Genomic DNA, 18,940 nt, shown 5'->3' on the forward strand with positions numbered 1-18,940 from the left:
TTTTATATTACAGGGATACTGAAGCAGCATTAACAACATTACATTCTTAGCTTTATCTTATTTGAAAAGTGATATTGCAGAACTTCATGAAAAGATTTTAAAAAAATCTATGAATAATTAACTATTATTATCTACTTTGATGAAGTTCCAGTTATTATTAACAGGTGATCCTTACAATATTCAAATTTTCGTCCCAGATATTTTAAAGTTTTTGTTTCTCATATGTTTCACTTTGTTGGTTGTAAAATACAAATTGTACATAAACACAAATATGTATAACTAAGTACATAAACACAAATATGTATAACTAAGTACATAAACACAAATATGTATAACTAAGTATAACTTTTTAATAATCCTCATACCAAATATATCTGACTTCCTGTAAAATTGATATTTCTTGTTTCTTTGTTTTTCATGTGAGTTTTTTTTTACTTTATCATACAGTGTTATGTTATTGGCATAATGGTTGAACATTTCCCCAAAGTAATTGTAAAATCATATAAAATTCTCAAATAATCTTTAATATATCCAATATTTTTTTTATTTTTATCTAAGACATGGTATGTTTCTTAACCAGATATTTATTCTTGTTGTAAATGCGTGTATTATTATGCCCCCCTTCGAAGAAGAGGGGGTATATTGTTTTGCTCATGTCGGTCCGTCCGTCCTTCCACCAGATGGTTTCCGGTTGATAACTCAAGAACGCTTAGGCCTTGGATCATGAAACTTCATAGGTACATTGATCATGACTGGCAGATGACCCCTATTGATTTTCAAGTCACTAGGGCAAAGGTCAAGGTCACAGTGACTCGAAATAGTAAAAAGGTTTCCGGATGATAACTCAAGAACGCTTAGGCCTAGGATCATGAAACTTCATAGGTAGATTGATCATGACTGGCAGATGACCCCTATAGATTTTCAGGTCACTAGGGCAAAGGTCAAGGTCACAGTGACTCGAAATAGTAAAATGGTTTTTGGATGATAACTCAAGAATGCTTACGCCTAGGATCATGAACATTCATAGGTAGGGTAAAGTGATTGTGAGTCGGACAGTGTTTTCCGTTTCGAATGATTTGAGCTATATTTAGAACTCTCAGGACGGTTTCTTCATACTGGTACCCAGCCTATTATTCCCGCTACCCATTTCAACCATATTTGCAGGCAAAACGGTTTTGATTTCGCCTATATGTGTAGTTGAATACAGCTACTCCAGTTCGATTGTGAGTCGGACAGTTTTGATATTGAGTCGGACAGTGAGAGATGTCATAGTAAATGACCATATATTATATGGTTTAATACTATTTTAAGTCAATAATGCAAAAAATATTTGTTCTATTAATGCTTTTTCAATATTTGGTTTAAATTGAAATGAATTAATCTAATTAAATGATGTAAAATTACTTATATACTTATGTTATCGACCAGTGGTTGTTACACGCGCTTCTAAGCTCGGCGACCCGGGTTCGACTTCGCTCCCGGTGCATACAAGTTCGATTGGTGGTTGCCATGCTAGACCAGCGAGGTTTTGCTTTTCACACTATTCAAGAGTATCAGGTTAATATTGGGCAACTATATAGTTACGATGCCTTGCTAAATGCACTACGTGTGTTAGCGTGTGTGGACATGAACGTCTATGAAGCCCATCGGGTATCGAAAACAAGTTGAAGATTGAAGATTCGTGTTTTCAAGCTTAAGATAAATACAATGTAAAGCATAATTTCTAATTTGTATTTATGAGTTATCCAGTAACAAAACCACTAAAACATGTGTGTACACGACTTATTTTTCTTTTGATGCATTACATGTCATGACCGTGTGCCTGTTTGCTGCAGTTACCTGAGGGCTTCGCAAGGAGAACTCAGGGTTCCTAGCTTTCAGCTTTATCAATATCCACCACATATCCGAAGGCCTGCCACGCTTAAACTGATCGGCAAAAATCCCCACGTACCTTAAAATGTTACCTTTACTAAACCCAAGACCCCTGGCCGCTTATGAAGTGGCAGCCTCAATAAGAGCCTGTTTCGCAGCAACGAAAGCCGATGCTGCAATTCTGCATCGGCCCGCGCAGCTTTGAAAACTTTTCTGGCGACATTTTTGGCCCGAAGGTAACATCACCCTTTTGGTAAATTCAATACAGTCTTCGTGGTATTAATTAAAAAGTGAAATACGACACCACAAACTATTAACTACAAAGTGCAAACAGTGTAAAATTGTGGTAAAATCCTATTATTACCAACGTAGCCCAATTTCTCACATGATATTTTTGTATGAATACACATAGTTAAATATCAATGAATTTCGGAAAACGCAACATGTAAGAATTTGGTTAACGTGCTCATTTTGTGCTGGAAATGAACTTTTAAACAAAAGTAGTAAAAAAACACTGCACAAATTAATTAGAACAATCTAGCTCAGACCGAGCAAACTGTTTGATGAATGGAACATATAAGAGCTATTGGACTTGTCAACATTTGCATTTAGTTCCACGTAAACACGTAATAAAATAGGCTTATTTCTGTATTTTAGACCTATCTGTAAGCTTTCATATGCTAATATAGGTTAAACATTGTTTATTCAAAACTGACAATGAGTCTGACAGTGTCCGACTCAATATCAAAATGCATTGTTTTGCTGTCCGACTCAATATCTAAAATGGTTCATGTTGTCGGTCGGGAAAATGTTGATCAATTCAAAGAAACTACGATTAAACTTAAATTTAGTTTGCAAAATGATCATAAATCTACAGCTTAAACAATGATGTCAATTGCTCGAACAGATTTCAACACTGCTAGTCTGTTTCAAATGCAAACAAAACTTACTTCTTTTGCGTTGTCAATTTTGCAATTCACGCCCGTGAAGGTATTTTTAGAAATGATTTCAGGAATGCTGGGAAGAACGCCACAACAGACAAACAACTTATTTGATTGGTTTAAATATTTATTTCGGTTAATGTACACTTGTTTACATGCAGAACTGTCTAAAATCGACAGAAAAACGGGTCCAAAAACATCCGACTTCAGATCGTGTCCGACTCCCGATCACTTTACCCTACATTGATCATGACCGGCAGATGACCCCTATTAATTTGCATGTCACTAGGTCAAAGGTCAAGGTCACAGTGACTCAAAACAGTATGGTTTCCTGATGATAACTCAAGAATTATTAGGCCTAGGATCATGAAACTGCATAGGTACATTGCTCATCACTGGCAGATGACCCCTATTGATTTTCAGGTCACTAGGTCAAAGGTCAAGGTCACAGTGACAAAAACCTTATTTACACAATGGCTGCCACTACAACTGACAGCCCATATGGGGGGCATGCATGTTTTACAAACAGCCCATGTTATTTACTGGTGAAACAAAAACATTGAAATATCATTTGTTGTTACCACAATTAGGAACAATCATCATTGTTTCACACTAACATTTTTTGTTGAAACCATTGAACTAATTTGCTGAATTTATTTAAGCTGCATTTATATTTGTTTCTCATTGTCAGAATAATTGCTCATAATTGGCAAATTTTGTAAAAGACTTAGTTCTGAAAGAAATAAATACTGTCATAATGTCCTTATTTAAAAGACTTAGTTCTTGAAGAAATAAATACTGTCATAATGTCCTTATTTAAACTGCAGTAGCTGAAAGGTACATTATAACAAAGTATACTTTTGTATATACATTTATTCATAAAATTCCATTTGAAAATATGCACTCAACAAAAATAAACCACTCAATTGATTCAAAAGATTTTTTAGCTCACCTGATTGCTAAGATGAGCTTTTGGGATTGGTCTTTGTCCTTCATACGTCCGTCCGTCGTCCGTCCGTCCACATTTGGTTGTAAACACTCTAGAGGCCACATTTCTTGTGCAATCTTTATGAAACTTGGTCAGAAGATTTGCCCCAATGATATCTCGATCAAGTTCGAAACTGGGTCGTGCTGGGTCAAAAACTTGGTTACTAGATCAAAAAAATTAAAACCCTTGTAAAAATTGTAGAAGTCACATTTCATGCCCAATCTTCTTGTAACTTTGTCAAAATTTTGTCGTAATGATATGTTGGTTGAGTTAAAAAGTGGTTCCGGTACATAGAAAAACATGGCTGCTAGTGGGCGGGGCAGTTTTCCTTATTTGGCTATAGAGAAACCTTGTAAACTCTCTAGAAGTCAAAATTTTTGCCCAATCATCATGAAACTTGGTCAAAACATTGGTATTATTGATATCTCGGATGAGTTCGAAAATGGTCCAGATTGGTGAAAAAACATGACCACCAAGGGGCGGGGCAGATTTCGCTATATGTATATAGTGTGAAAACATGTGAACACTCTAGAAGTCACATATTTTTGGTCCAATCTTCATGAAATTCGGTCAGAAGATTTGTTTCCTACATACAAGAGTTGAGTTCGAAAATGGAACCGGTCCGTTGTAAAACATGGCTGCCAAGGGGGGGGCGCATTTTCTTATATTTATATAGTAAAAGAGCTTGTGAACACTCTAGAAGTCACATTTTTTGCCCAATCATCATGAAACTCAATGAAAAGATTGGTTTTATTAGCTCCACTGGCCAAAGGCCAGAGGGGCTTATGTCATGGTCCTGTGTCCGTCGTGTGTGCGTGCGTGCGTGCGTCAGTGCATGCGTTAACTTTTTCTCTAACCATCTTCTTCTCCTAAACTACTGGTCCAAATCTGATGAAATTTCTCAGGAATGTTCCTGTGGTGAACCTCTTTCAAATTTGTTCAAATTATGCCCCTGGGGTCAAATTTGACCCTGCCCCAGGGGGTTAAAAAATTGAAAATTTGCTTATATAAGGCCTATTTTGTGCAAACTTTATAAATCTTCTTGTCCCTAACCATTGGGCCTAGGGCTACCAAATTTGCCATGTAGTGACATCTTATAGTCCTCTACCAAGTTTGTTCAAATTATGCCCCTGGGGTCAAATTTGACCCTGCCCCGGGGGTTAAAAAATTGAAAATTTGCTTATATAAGGCCTATTTTGTGCAAACTTTAAAAACCTTCTTGTCCATAACCATTGGGCCTAGGGCTACCAAATTTTGTATGTAGTGACATCTTATAGTCCTCTATTAAGTTTGTTCAAATTATGCCCCTGGGGTCAAATTTGACCCTGCCCCGGGATCAAAAAATTGAACATTTGCTTATATTAGGCCTATTTTTTGAAAACTTTAAAAATCTTCTTGTCCATAACCATTGGGCCAAGGACTACCAAATTTGGTATGTAGTGACATCTTATAGTCCTCTACCAAGTTTGTTCAAATTATGCCCCTGGGGTCAAATTTGATCCTGCTCCGGGGGGTCAAAAAATTGAAAATTTGCTAATATAAGGCCTATTTTGTGAAAACTTAAAAAATCTGCTCGTCCATAACCATTGGGCCTAGGGCTACCAAATTTGCTATGTAGTGACATCTTATAGTCCTCTACCAAGTTTGTTCACATTATGCCCCTGGGGTCAAATTTGACCCTGCCACGGGGGGGGGTAAAAAATTGAAAATTTGCTTATATAAGGCCTATTTTGTGCAAACTTTAAAAATCTTCTTGTCCATAACCATTGGGCCTAGGGCTACCAAATTTGCTATGTAGTGACATCTTATAGTCCTCTACCAAGTTTGTTCAAATTATGCCCCTGGGGTCAAATTTGACCCTGCCCCGAGGGGTTAAAAAATTGAAAATTTGCTTACTGTGAAACCATTTATTTTCGACAGCACAAAATTTCGCCATTTTTATAAAAATGACGATTTCGTCAGCACTTAAATTCGCCGATTTCTGATTTTGAATTTTAAAAAATGCGTCAGTCAATATCCGATTTGTGTGTAATACATATTCGCGATCAATCGCAGTTGCGAAAAATCGTGGTACGAATGCGGGAACACACTTGAGAAACACTGCAGGATATGGGGCCTGTTTGTCACATGCCAATTAACTAGTCTTTTGTTATCAAGGGACAGTAATGGACCCTCTTAATGTATGCCATTAACACGTTCATTGTTATGATAAGCGGACAAGTGGGATCGAATAACCGTTAACGAGTGTTTGTAACAACGAAGCCAATTGCCAATTGGGTATGTGTTCTAGTTGGTATGATTTTGATTAAAATGCTGTCAATACCGTTTTAAAACTGTTTGTGTTATACGAAAGAGGTTCCAGTTTGTTAAGTGTTTTTTTTTTCAAATAAAATGCTTTTTTTCTGATATCAACATTTAAATTAGAAGCTCTATGTGTGTGTTTGTTCTTAAAAAGTAAACTACCGGTATATTAATCAATAATGTCAATAATTTAAAAATAAATAAATTGATACATATAAAATAGTAATAAGTGTGGTTAAACGCAAACAATCAAACAACACACAGCAATTAAAATATTCATTATTAATTTGTGATAAATACGCATGTTGATCACACATCGTCATCTTTTTATTTGGTTTATTGTCTTTCATCGGCATTCGCTGCGTGATGGCTAATATGCAACACCCCTGAAAAACACAATGCACCTAATGGGTAATTAAGTTATAAACAATTAGCGCTAATTCATTACCATTCTACATAAACGAAGTCAACGCATTCGATACAGCTGTAATGCACACGCGTTTTAAAGAAGTGTCACGTGTCAGTTAAGTACCTTGTGTAATCTACATCCCTTTGTGTCAAAACCGGATTAATCTTGATTACGAAACAGCAGTGAATGTGTGCATGGATTATGTTGGAATTTAATGCCTCATGTCTACGGTATAGTTTAAAATATTGTTCAATTTGGTATTTGTTTTTGTTCAGACATAGAGCATGATTGTACGTTAGGATCTTAAATTCGCAGATCGGTCGACTGACGAAATTTATGAAAATTAATGCCTGACGATTAATAATGGTTTCACAGTATATAAGGCCTTTTTTGTGCAAACTATAAAAATCTTCTTGTCCATAACCATTGGGCCTATTTCTACCAAATTCGGTAGGTAGTAACATCTAATAGTTCTCTACTTAGTTTGTTCAAATTATGCCCCTAGGAACAAATTTGACCTTGCCCCAGGGGTCACAAAAATGAACATATGCTTAAATAAGGCCTATTTTGTGCAAACTTTAAAAATCTTCTTGTCCTTAATTATAGAGCCTAGGGCTACTAAATTTGGTATGTAGTGATATCTAATAGTCCTCTACCAAATTTGTTTAAATTATTTACCTGTGCTCAAATTTGACCCGGCCCCGGGGGTCACAAAACTGAACATATGACGTTTACCAGTGGAGATTACTGCGGCCGTTTGGCTGTGACCAACAACAACATCAACATCTTGTACACATGAGATAAAACCCTGTCATTTAGTGCCATTTTAGGTCAGATGGTGACTGCTTACAAAGGCATTGAAGTAAGAACATGTGTTATGAATGTTTTTCTTATAAACTGAAAAAAGTCGGGTTTTATTTAAATATGTCGAAAGTGACCATATATCCGGATGAAAATATTTTGGATGACATGTTAATTTCATGTCTTTTTTGTAGTGTTAAAACCAGTTTAATAATATATTATTGATTTTAAAAACACAACTTCCATGAACATGATATAATTATTTCAAGGAGAGTCAATATATGATACTGCACGGTAAACTCAAACTTTGTATCCAAGAGAAGGTGTTGAAATTAATGAAGTGCAATGTTCTTAACTATCGTATATGCTGCTTTTTAATAACTAATGATTCATTGTTCCATTTGTGAATCGTGACTGATCATGAATTGTTGAAATGATTGTCAATTGCTCAACAATCCATAGATATTTCTGACCATTTTATAATTTTCTTAATATAAGTTATGAATTGATCTTAGAAGTCAAATGTATTACTTAATTAAATACATTTATAAATATAAAGAAATAATCTTTAGATTATCATAATATTCTCAGGCCTGTTGGTCTTAGGGATGTGTGGGTTGATGAGCAATTTCTCCTTTTATCACAATTATTTCTACCCTACCTGATCATTTCCTTCATATTCCATTTTAATTCAATTGACGTCTGCAACCTCTTTCAAATTGGGAAAGCCCAAAATGTGTTGTTTGGTAAAGGGTTAAGGCATTTTGATTCCTATGGGTCTTGTGAATCTGTTTCAAATCAAATGCGTAGATTTGATCTTCAGCATCTAAAAATATGTGAAATAGAAAGAACGACAATATCTTTTGGAGAGATAAATGTACCTACGTTATAAGCAAAGGACCTGTGCAACAATTCCGAGGCTTTTTGTCTGTTTAGTTAACACGGTAGTAACTTTTTCCATATATAAAAATGCTCACCCTTCCAACTTGAAGCGCCCAGTGGGACGAGGGATAGAAAGAGAAAGTCACATGCTTGAGTACATTTCAACCCATGTGCATTACACGTTTTTTTCGCAAAGAAAAAACAGTGGAGCGATACAGGGCCATCATGGCCCTCTTGTTTATATCTTAGATGAGTTTGAAAATGGTCCCGATCTTTAAAAAAAAACATGGCCGCGGAGTGGGGGGCAGTTTTCCTTATATGACTAGAATAACCTTGTGAACACTCTAGAAATCATATTTTTTGCTTAATCATCGTAAAACTTAGTCAATACATTGGTTTTATTGATATCCCAGATAAGTTGGAAAATGGCTCAGATCGGTGAAAAAAACACACTTTTTAGCTCACCTGATTGCTCAGGTGAGGTTTTAGGGTTGGACTTTGTCCGCCGTTTGTCCACATTTGGTTTGTTAACACTCTAGCATTCACATTTCTCAAGCATTCTTTATCAAAGTTGCTGAGTAGCTATATGACCACAAGATCTCAGTCAAGTTTGATAATGAGCAAAATCGCATACTAAATGATAAAATTATTGCCCTTAGATTGTGAAAATTTTCATTATATTACACAAATCCCTGAAAACACTATAGGTCACAATTTTGTTTCAGATTTTATGAATCTTGGTCATTTTTTATTTAAATATATAAATATATTTATTTTTTGTACGCAAAGTTTGATGTTTGGTCATGAGGGGTCAAAATATAGGTCACCAGGTCAAATCCTACAAAAACCTTGTAAACACTACATACGCCAGAGTTTTGGCTTTATTATGCCCCCCTTCGAAGAAGAGGGGGTATATTGCTTTGCTCATGTCGGTCGGTCTGTCGGTCCGTCCATCAGGTGGTTGTTAGACGATAACTCAAGAACGCTTGGGCCTAGGATCATGAAACTTCATAGGTACATTGATCATGACTCGCAGATGACCCCTATTGATTTTGAGGTCACTAGGTCAAAGGTCAAGGTCACGGTGACCAGAAATAGTAAAATGGTTTTTGAATGAAAACTCAAGAACGCATACGCCTAGGATCATGAAACTTCATGGGTAGATTGATCATGACTCGCAGATGACCCCTATTGATTTTGAGGTCACTAGGTCAAAGGTCAAGGTCATGGTGACCCGAAATAGTAAAATGGTTTCCGGATGATAACTCAAAAACGCATACGCCTAGGATCATGAAACTTCATGGGTAGATTGATCATGACTTGCAGATGACCCCTATTGATTTTGAGGTCACTAGGTCAAAGGTCAAGGTCACGGTGACCCGAAATAGTAAAATGGTTTTCGGATGATAACTCAAGAACACATACGCCTAGGATCATGAAACTTCATAGGTAGATTGATCATGACTTGCAGATGACCCCTATTGATTTTGAGGTCACAAGGTCAAAGGTCAAGGTCACAGTGACCCGAAATAGTAAAATGGTTTTCGGATGATAACTCAAGAACACTTTTGCCTAGGATCATGGCACTTCATAGGTACATTGATCGTGACCCGCAGATGACCCCTATTGATTTTCAGGTCACTAGGTCAAAGGTCAAGGTCACAGTGACAAAAATCGAATTCACACAATGGCTGCCACTACAACGGACAGCCCATATGGGGGGCATGCATGTTTTACAAACAGCCCTTGTTATAAAGAAACTTGACCTGGATGTTTGTCTAGACAATATCTAGGTCAAGTTTGACTTTTGGTAAAGATTGAATGAACCAACTCCTCTCAGGTGAGCGAATTAGGGCCATCTTGGCCCTCTTGTTTTCTTACCCGAGGACAGAATACTCATAGTCAATTTTAGTGATCGCCTTTTGTCTGTTCTCAGTCTTTTGTTGTCAATATAGAGCACACGCCCTTCAAGGTCTTATTTCTTGCCCAATCTTAATGACATTTGGTCTGAGCATTGGTCTGATGATATGTTGGGCGAAATCCAAAACAGGATCATGTAGGTGAAATACAAGGCCATAAGTTTATATAAAAACCCATAGCTCAATTAGCTATCAACTTGCTGACATTTATAAACACTCAAGAAGTCCCTTATGTAACCCAAACTTGTTCAGAACTTTTGTTCTTAGGATATCTTGACCATGTTCAATTCTTGGTCATGTTGGGTCGACTTAAAAAAAAATTGTGCTAAATTGTAAGAGGCCAAATTTATTGCTCAATGTTTATTAAACAGGGACTAGACATTTGTCCAAACGATATCTAGGCATTGTTCAAAACTGTTTCAGGTGGGGTCAAAATCCTGTAGCCACCTAATACTTTATAAATATTACTTGCAAATATCCTTAAAACATAAACTCAGTTGAGCTGCCAAATGCCCTTAATCTTTATTATTTTTTATTTGAAATTTCAGCTATAATTATTCGAGTTATACATTTATATATATGTTCAAAACAAAATATTCAAAAAAAATGAATATAGTTTATGCTTATAAAAGCAAACAGTTTGGGTGCATGGTAATTTTGTTCAGTGCTTTGTAAAATTTAACTTGATTTAGAAATACATGTACATGAAAAAATAAACAAAATTATGCTTTTCTGACTTGCATTCATTCAACTCAATGTAATGCACAGGTACATCATTTTCTATTGCATAAATATTCAGACATATTATAATATTTTATGTACAATTTAATTATATTTTTATTGTGACTCTATTCTCTCACTAATGAAATGTGTTCGGATACTTTTATTTTACACTAGTCTAAACATTGTGTTGGCTTTATTTAATGTTTTGTTGTAGAGTCTATTTTCTATGTTATTATTTTTTCAAGTGAAAGAATTGTCCGTACTGGTTCTAGTTATCTATATTTGAAGCATATATATATTGAAATGTGTTGATGTTTTCCTGAACGGGTTTTTGTATGTTTTAATAAATAAAAAAAAAGTGTAAATTGTTACCAAGAGCATGTTTTAAAGAAAAGCTTACTGTTAGGAAAAGTTCCTTGTGAAACATTTTGTATTCTCTATTTCTGTTTGTTTTTTCAGAGTTTCACTTTTTGTATTCACACATGACACACAACCTGTTTTCTTTAGACAAAGAAGGAAATCAAACATGGGTAAATATGCAAAAGTAATTTGCAAAACCATATGTTTATGAAGTAGTTACAGAAAATGATAAGAAATTGTACAATAAAATGTACATGCTTGAATGTGAACTTTCTGTATAGTGTATTAAAACACATGTAAGCATTTGTGCATATTAAATTTTTGTTTGTGTTTTTGAATCTGGAAATGTCCTTGTAGCATCAATTAACTAATTATATTGGTATTAAGATTTTAATCAATAAACCTGATTTCATTGAAGAATGTTATTCTAAATTTAGTTGATATTATATTATTTGATCTGATCCATTTCCTTCAAACAAAAGCGCTTTAATATATTTTAAATACTAACGAAGATTATGTAATAATCAAAAACATTGTTTTTGCTGCAACAATTTGTTTTAAAATAAACCTAGCATATTTAGGAGTTTAGATTAGAACTATGTCGCTCATGCTTATCCCCTGTTTTAATTCCTTTGCATCTACACTTATTACTGTTGATTATAAGACAACAAATTACAATAGAAAAATATCATTTCTTAAATAACAAACAGATCATGTTTGAAATCCCGTATGAGAAATTTCAAAATTCTGTTTATGACACTTGATGAACAAAATATTCAATGCGAAGTTGAACTTTCCTTTAAAAAAAATAGTTGAAACAACTCTGGACAGGTTTGTCAAATTATTAGAAAATAATCACGAAAGGGTTCAGTCTGATTTTTGGCTGCACTAAGTCACAGGTGGTTGGTGTGTGTCATTTCTGCATTGAATAAGACTGGATTTAAAAAAATTGCTGCAAAATTGATGAAGTAATGGCTGTTCAAAGGGACGCACCCTGTTTTCGGGTGATTTCGCGTTGAATACCTTGTTATATATATATTTGATAGTGATTTTTTTTTCAGAAAAGTTGATTTTTCATAATAATATGATTATTTATAATTCAAAATGATGTTTTCACTATTAATATTAAAGCCACACACCAACCACCTGTGCACTAAGTACCTGTTCACATGGGGGATCTATCCTTAGTAGTGCTAGTATCTAGTCAGGGAGAGAAATCTACAAGGGCCGATTGCCTAATGGCCCCTTAAATGGGGAGTGTGGAGGGTGGCAGGGCTCCCTTAATAATCAACTTTACTTAAAGTATAAAAATTATGAGAGATGGTGACCACGGCCCAATTGTGGATTTCTGACAGTGTCTGGTTCCCTTAACATTTGTGATCCGACTGTAGAAGTGCTCAGTCCTATTTTGTTAATCCCTCCTTTCAAAGAAGAGGGGGTATATTGTTTTGCACATGTCGGTCGGTCCATCCACCAGATGGTTTCCGGATGATAACTCAAGAATGCTAAGGCCTAGGATCATGAAACTTCATAGGTACATTGATCATGACTGGCAGATGACCCCTATTGATTTTCAGGTCACTAGGTCAAAGGTCAAGGTCACGGTGACACGAATCAGTAAAATGGTTTCGGGTTTATAACTCAATAATGCTTACCCCTAGGATCATAAAACTTTACTAGGTCAAAGGTCAAGGTCACAGTGACAAAAAATGTATTCACTCAGTGGCTGCCACTACAACTGACAACTGATATGGGGGGCATGCATGTTTCACAACCAGCCCTTGTTGAAATTTGTGACTTTATGGCCAGTAATAAGTGTTTGGTATCTGAATATGTGCTGTAACTGTAAACAAATGTACTTAATTAGGAAATAGTTGATCAAACTGTTTTCAACTTTCATTGTTTGCTTTAGTTTAAAACTTGTAATTTTTTTTTCTTATTAACTGAAACAACTACTGTTACAAAATTAAATTATGACACAACATGGCAAACCAAATTGTAACAAAAGAAAGATTTTGAGAGGTAAATTTTTAAATGCTAGTTTATATTAATTTTACTATGTGATATGAATCTAGTGTTGATGATTGGTGTGGGAAAGGGTGAGGCTAATAATATTGAGAGAAGCTAGGCTGTGTTTTAACCCTTTACCACTTTGATATGTATTTTCAAGCATTTGTTGTCCTTTAGAAAGTTAAATTTTATTAAATGCCTCTGTCTAGATCCAAGTTTTAAAGGTTTCTATTCCAACCCTTAGATACTGATGAGAAGCAAACAGCGTAAAACCTGAACAGATTGCGAGTTACTTGCAGGCTGTTCTGGTTTTATGCTGTTTGCACATAATCATTTTCACTTTGTTTCTAGGTGGGAAAGGGTTAAAGTAGCATAATCTGTTTCATTTTGAAATCGAACTAATTTATTTTTGTTCGGTTTAGATAAATCAATTTATCTAGTAAATCTAAAATACTGGTGTACATATTGGTAATAATTATGGGATTATTTGTATAGCATATGGATAATTGTGGGAAAAAATGTTGTGTAGCTTCATAAAATGTGTACCTTATAAGAAATTGATGCATTTATGCACTGCAGTACGTATATGTTACATATCTATTTGTAGCTTAAAAATTCCCCTACACTTAATCTGTATTTGTTAGTGAATTTAAATATTCTATTGGTATTGTTTTGAATTTTATTGAAATAAACATTTGATGAATGGAACCATTAACAGTTAACATATACTTTATGAAATATTTGTCGTTCATGTTTTTGTGTTGGTTTAAGATGGAGAAAATACAATGTTGGCATATAAGTCATATATACTCGCTTTAAATTATGTCCTATTTTAAGTTTCAGATGTTACTGTCAGTCAATTTGTTGTAGTGAATTATTTATTATGAAATATTTGTTTGTCAAACTTTTATTCATGTATTTTGTGGCCGAAAACTTCTTGCCTTTCAGAATCAATCAATTAGCATTAGGTATTTTTAAAAGGTTTTGAAAATGTAAATATTAACAGTTAGTAAAATTGAAACAGTAATATTGAAAATATTGTTTATCTTGAGGGTTAAAGCTAGTAAAGTTGCTGAATAGCAGTTTTAGGGGGAAAAATAAAATAATAAAGTGCTTTTTTGTTGGTTTGTATATAAAACCCAGTCCATCAAGATCTTTTTAATGCATTTCAAAAAAGGGAATCCATTCAATTCCAAGTAACTGCTTTACAGGTACGGACTGCATTTAATTGTTATACCCCCACAAACGAAGTTTAGGGGGGTATATAGGAGTGAACTTGTCTGTCTGTCTGTCAGACAGTCTGTCGGTCGGTACATATAAAGTGTCCTCTCTAATTCAAGTTGTTTTCATCCGATCTTCACCAAACTTGAAGTTGTATCTAGATGATCTCTAGGCCAAATTTGAACATGGGCCATGGGGTCACTTAGTGCGTTTTTTAACATTCAGCATGGTGTCCGCTCTCTAATTCAAGTAGTTTTCATCTGATCTTCACCAAACTTGGTCAGAAGTTTTATCTAGATGATCTTAAGGCCAAGTTCGAACATGGGACTTGCCGGGTAAAAAACTAGGTCACAGGGTCACTTAGTGCGTTTTAAACATTGAGCATGGTGTCTGCTCTCTAATTGAAGTAGTTTACTTCTGATCTTCACCAAACTTTGTCAATGTGTTTTACGCATTCAGTATGGTGTCTGCTCTCTATTTCAAGCACTTATCATCTGCTCTTCACTTAACTTTGTCAGAAGTTTTATCTAGATGATCTCTAGGCCATGTTCGAACATGGGCCATGCCGGACCAAAAACTAGGTCACGGGGTCACGTTGTGCGTTTTACACAATCGGCATGGTGTTCCCTAATTCAAGTACTTTTCATCTGCTCTTCATGTGGGAGTATTTGTCACGTCTGTGAAAAAGCTCTAGTTTATTTTTAAGGCACTCGGTGATACAGTAGAATGGATTGCATGCTGACCACTCTATGAACAGACAGAAAATACTTGGATTTACTGAGAGGCATCATCATGTATTGCCTTCACAGAAGCTTAACAAATAATAATCGCCAAACCTCTAATATTATTCTGATATCAATGTGTTTATATGCCCTTGTGCAATAGTAATGTCACTGTTGCATCTAGTGTTTACTCTTTCCATGTGTGCGTGGTTGTGTATTTTGATGTTAGAATTTTGGTGTACAGCTGGTCACTTTGTCATGCATGAAGGGATTATGACATAAATTGGCTCAACACAACCAACTCACTATCTTATTTCCAGATCCTTGTATTTGAGAAAAATGCCATTAAATGAATTTTTTAACAAAACTTATATTTTAAAAAGTTTTAAATATTGTCATAAAAGAAAAAAGATAAAAGAAAAAAAAGGGCTTGTCTAGGGGTTTGAACCCCGGACCTCTAGAAGCAAAAGTGAATGCCCTACCACACTACCAAGGCTTTTGAATTTGGTTGGTACTTACGTTATATCAGTAAAACACATTTTCGCTAAATTAGGGATGAAAAGCATTACAAACTCTTTGTTGTTTTTCTGATTTTGATTGATGATTATCAATAAACAAACGTATTTGAAACATTTGTTGGTCAGGAGATTTATTTTGATTGTTTGAATATTATGCATGCATTCATTTTTGAATATATGTCACTTTTTTTGAAAATTTTCATCTTTCCAAACTGTGAACAATTAGTCCATTTAACGGTAAATGTCTCGGCAAACAGTTAAATTAGTGCATATTCAATATTTATGAACTTAAAGAGTATAATTTGTTGGCAAACCATTTCCGTATAATGTAGGATGTGATGTGTTTTAAAAAGGCTCAAAATTAATGATCATCATAGCAAGATAATGTGTGGCATGCATAAACTATATTTATGTTTAAGGTCAAGGTCCAAGGCTTGACGTGAAACTGCTAGACAGGTGTATTTATCTTCTTCAATATGTTAAAGTTTTGCGGTATGAGTTGTGATAGTTTATGTGTTGTATTCATATTAATGTCTGAAAAACAAAACTAATTTCTGTCATCTTTGTAAAGTGACATTTATGTGGGGCATCTAAGTCATATAGATAGATTACTAGTGTTATTTTGGTCAGAAAGATAATTTTAAGAAACAATTTCTGCTATGCTTTTTTTGAATAATTAGAGTGTGGGGCTTTGATAGAATGGGGTTATTATGGATACTTGTGACCTGTCTTATTTGACATTGTTAAACCGACCAATACAAAATATTAGCTATTCTGGCATTGCTATAGACGACACTCATGTTCATCCATCCGTCTGTTTGTCTGTAGGTAGGTAGATACACATTTTCCCAAAGATGTTTTCCTACAATTTTTAACAAAAACAACAGTCTTATTTCTTAAAATTGTATCTTGTGTTCTAAAGTTGTGTTAATTATATTTGCAATGTTTAGTGACCTACGTCAAACTTTACAAACCGTTTGCTCCTTTTCCAATTAAATATTTATAACACCAAGGAAGTAAAATGTTCATTTTTAAAAGTTGCTACATATTACAACACGGTGTGTGCAAGGGATCTTTTTCACAACTGTGAAAATTGTTAGTGGGTGATAGTTACATTACAATACAATTTGTAGCTCAACTATTCACACAATTCTGAGCTATACTTTATAGGTCTGTGGTTAAGGTGATGGTGCAGCATCTCTATATAACTGTTTCTACTAAAGGTATTCAGTTTAAACTTCACATATGCATTGGAAGTTGTTGTGCAAGGTCACTAACCAAGTTGTATTATGCTTCCCTGCAATTCGAAAGAATTATGCCGAACTTTTGTCCTAAAAAGTTGAATATAAAATTGTTTTGTTGAGTAACATAAAAAAAATGTAGCCAATTTGTAAATACAAACTTTGAATAAGCCTATTAAGGCAAAATATATCAGGAAAGAGTGAAACTTGTTATTTGAAAGTTGGTTAAGGTAAATCATTTGAGGTTTTAAAGTAAATCTACACATGTGTTTGGTTGAGGGCACTGACCAAGTTGTATATCTCTGACAAACAATTTAGCAGAACGATGCCTCTATTTGTACTAAGAAATTTTGTTTAATTAAATTGTCAACATATACATGTCCCTGTTTCTAATACAGGTATTCACAGAAAAGTTCAAGCTAAGCTACTCACCAAAATGTCAGGTTCTGTGTAAAGCTCTGAGATTCACATGCACCATCTCTATATCAGTGTTTCTACAGGTATTCAAGTAAATGTTCACATGTACTCAAGGAAACTGTGTGAGGGGACTGACCAAGTTTAATACATATGACCTGCAATTAAGCAGAATTATGCCCCTTTCTGTAAAAGTCCTTGCGGATCAGCATGCAAGGTGAAATACCAAGGGGGATAACTCTGACCAGTTATTCAGCATAAGAATGCCCCTTATTGTACTAATTTGTTATTCAGGTAAATGTTTGCATCCAACAACTCCTCTCTCTCTCTGGCCGATCTTGTATAGCATTGCATTTTATACCATTTTGGTCAATATCACTATTGCTATAAATATATATAAAGTTTGCAATCAATAGTTTAAGTCAAGATGGAGATATTGTGCTGCAAAATGTTTGCCATTTGGTCGGGTTGACACATTACAGGCTGATCTAGCAAGGGATTGCATTTGGGGTTGGTAGGGTACAAGTCACTTTTCCAAAATAAAAAGTTTCAGCTCAATATCCTTAGTTATGATGGAGGCATTGTGCTTTCATTATGTTTATCTTAAACAAATTGAAGTTGCATGAAAGCTTCTAAACGAAATTATCTTTAAGATGAAACAAAAATACATGTTTTAGGGTATTCATGGCTAGGGTACAATTGAAACATGAAAATATTCTACATTGTTATGTCTTTTACCCTGTTCAACTATATGCATTAGTTTATCTTTGTATATAATTGGTTACCTTTAAAATAAAAATGTTACTAAGCACTTGGAGAGTCTCTTGATTTGAATTCTAACCATCAGGCCATCCTTAAACATTCTTTTGTTTGACATAACCCTACCGACCCACTAAAATTGGCCAGTCTGAATTTTTGTGTGTTACTTTCCAAAAAAAATTTTTTTTTGCTCGCCGAAAATCCTTTCCGCTTTTTGTCCTTTCCGGTTATTTGCGTCTTTTAATTGAATACTCTTCTGACATAACAAAAAAATTGTTCGGAACAAAGGATTAATACATCGCATCTTTATTTGAAATTGGTAGGCCTAACACCCAACATGCACGCGTCAAGTATTTCCAAAATGGCGGCCCTGTCAAATATGCTATGTTCGTGACACAATAAAAGGCCTTATCCTCATAAACTATCACAAATAAAGGAATCATTGAGGTCCTTCATTCGGTATGTTCTTATTTTATTACAAATTATATATTTTATTGTTAAAACGTACAATTGTCTATAATTTTTGCATTAATTAACTTGATTAATATTCACTCATATTACTAATATTCGCTCAACCTGCGATAAAGAAGTGAAGTCTGTGAAATTAATTGTTATCTGTTGAATATTGCATGGAATAAACCGTTATTTCGAATTCATGTTAGGTTAATAGTCAATTGTTAACACAATTTTTTAATTTGTACTCGCTGTATTTTTATAACTAGAAGAAAGTTTAATGAACTAAAAAAAATGCGGGTTGAAATCGTAAATAAGACTTTTCGTAACAAAGCAAATGAGGTCTCCTTATTTATAAGTGCATGGTCAATATTTCGGGTTTCTAAATGATATACATTTGAATTAG

The 18,940-nt window shown here is 34.6% G+C and overlaps 2 long non-coding RNA genes across 2 annotated transcripts; both read left to right on the top strand.

Moving 5' to 3' along the window:
* The first annotated feature begins 52 nt into the window (after nucleotides 1-52).
* On the top strand, nucleotides 53-3,383 carry LOC127877983 (uncharacterized). The gene is made up of 2 exons (XR_008048693.1): nucleotides 53-683; nucleotides 829-3,383. It is a non-coding gene; the product is annotated as an uncharacterized LOC127877983 (long non-coding RNA).
* Nucleotides 3,384-6,894: 3,511 nt separating this feature from the next.
* Nucleotides 6,895-14,320, top strand: LOC127877961 (uncharacterized). Its single transcript, XR_008048683.1, has 2 exons — nucleotides 6,895-9,396; nucleotides 9,542-14,320. It is a non-coding gene; the product is annotated as an uncharacterized LOC127877961 (long non-coding RNA).
* The last annotated feature ends 4,620 nt before the right edge of the window (nucleotides 14,321-18,940 follow it).

The sequence above is a fragment of the Dreissena polymorpha genome, chromosome 1, assembly GCF_020536995.1.
Source record: "Dreissena polymorpha isolate Duluth1 chromosome 1, UMN_Dpol_1.0, whole genome shotgun sequence".
NCBI classification, from domain to species: domain Eukaryota; kingdom Metazoa; phylum Mollusca; class Bivalvia; order Myida; family Dreissenidae; genus Dreissena; species Dreissena polymorpha.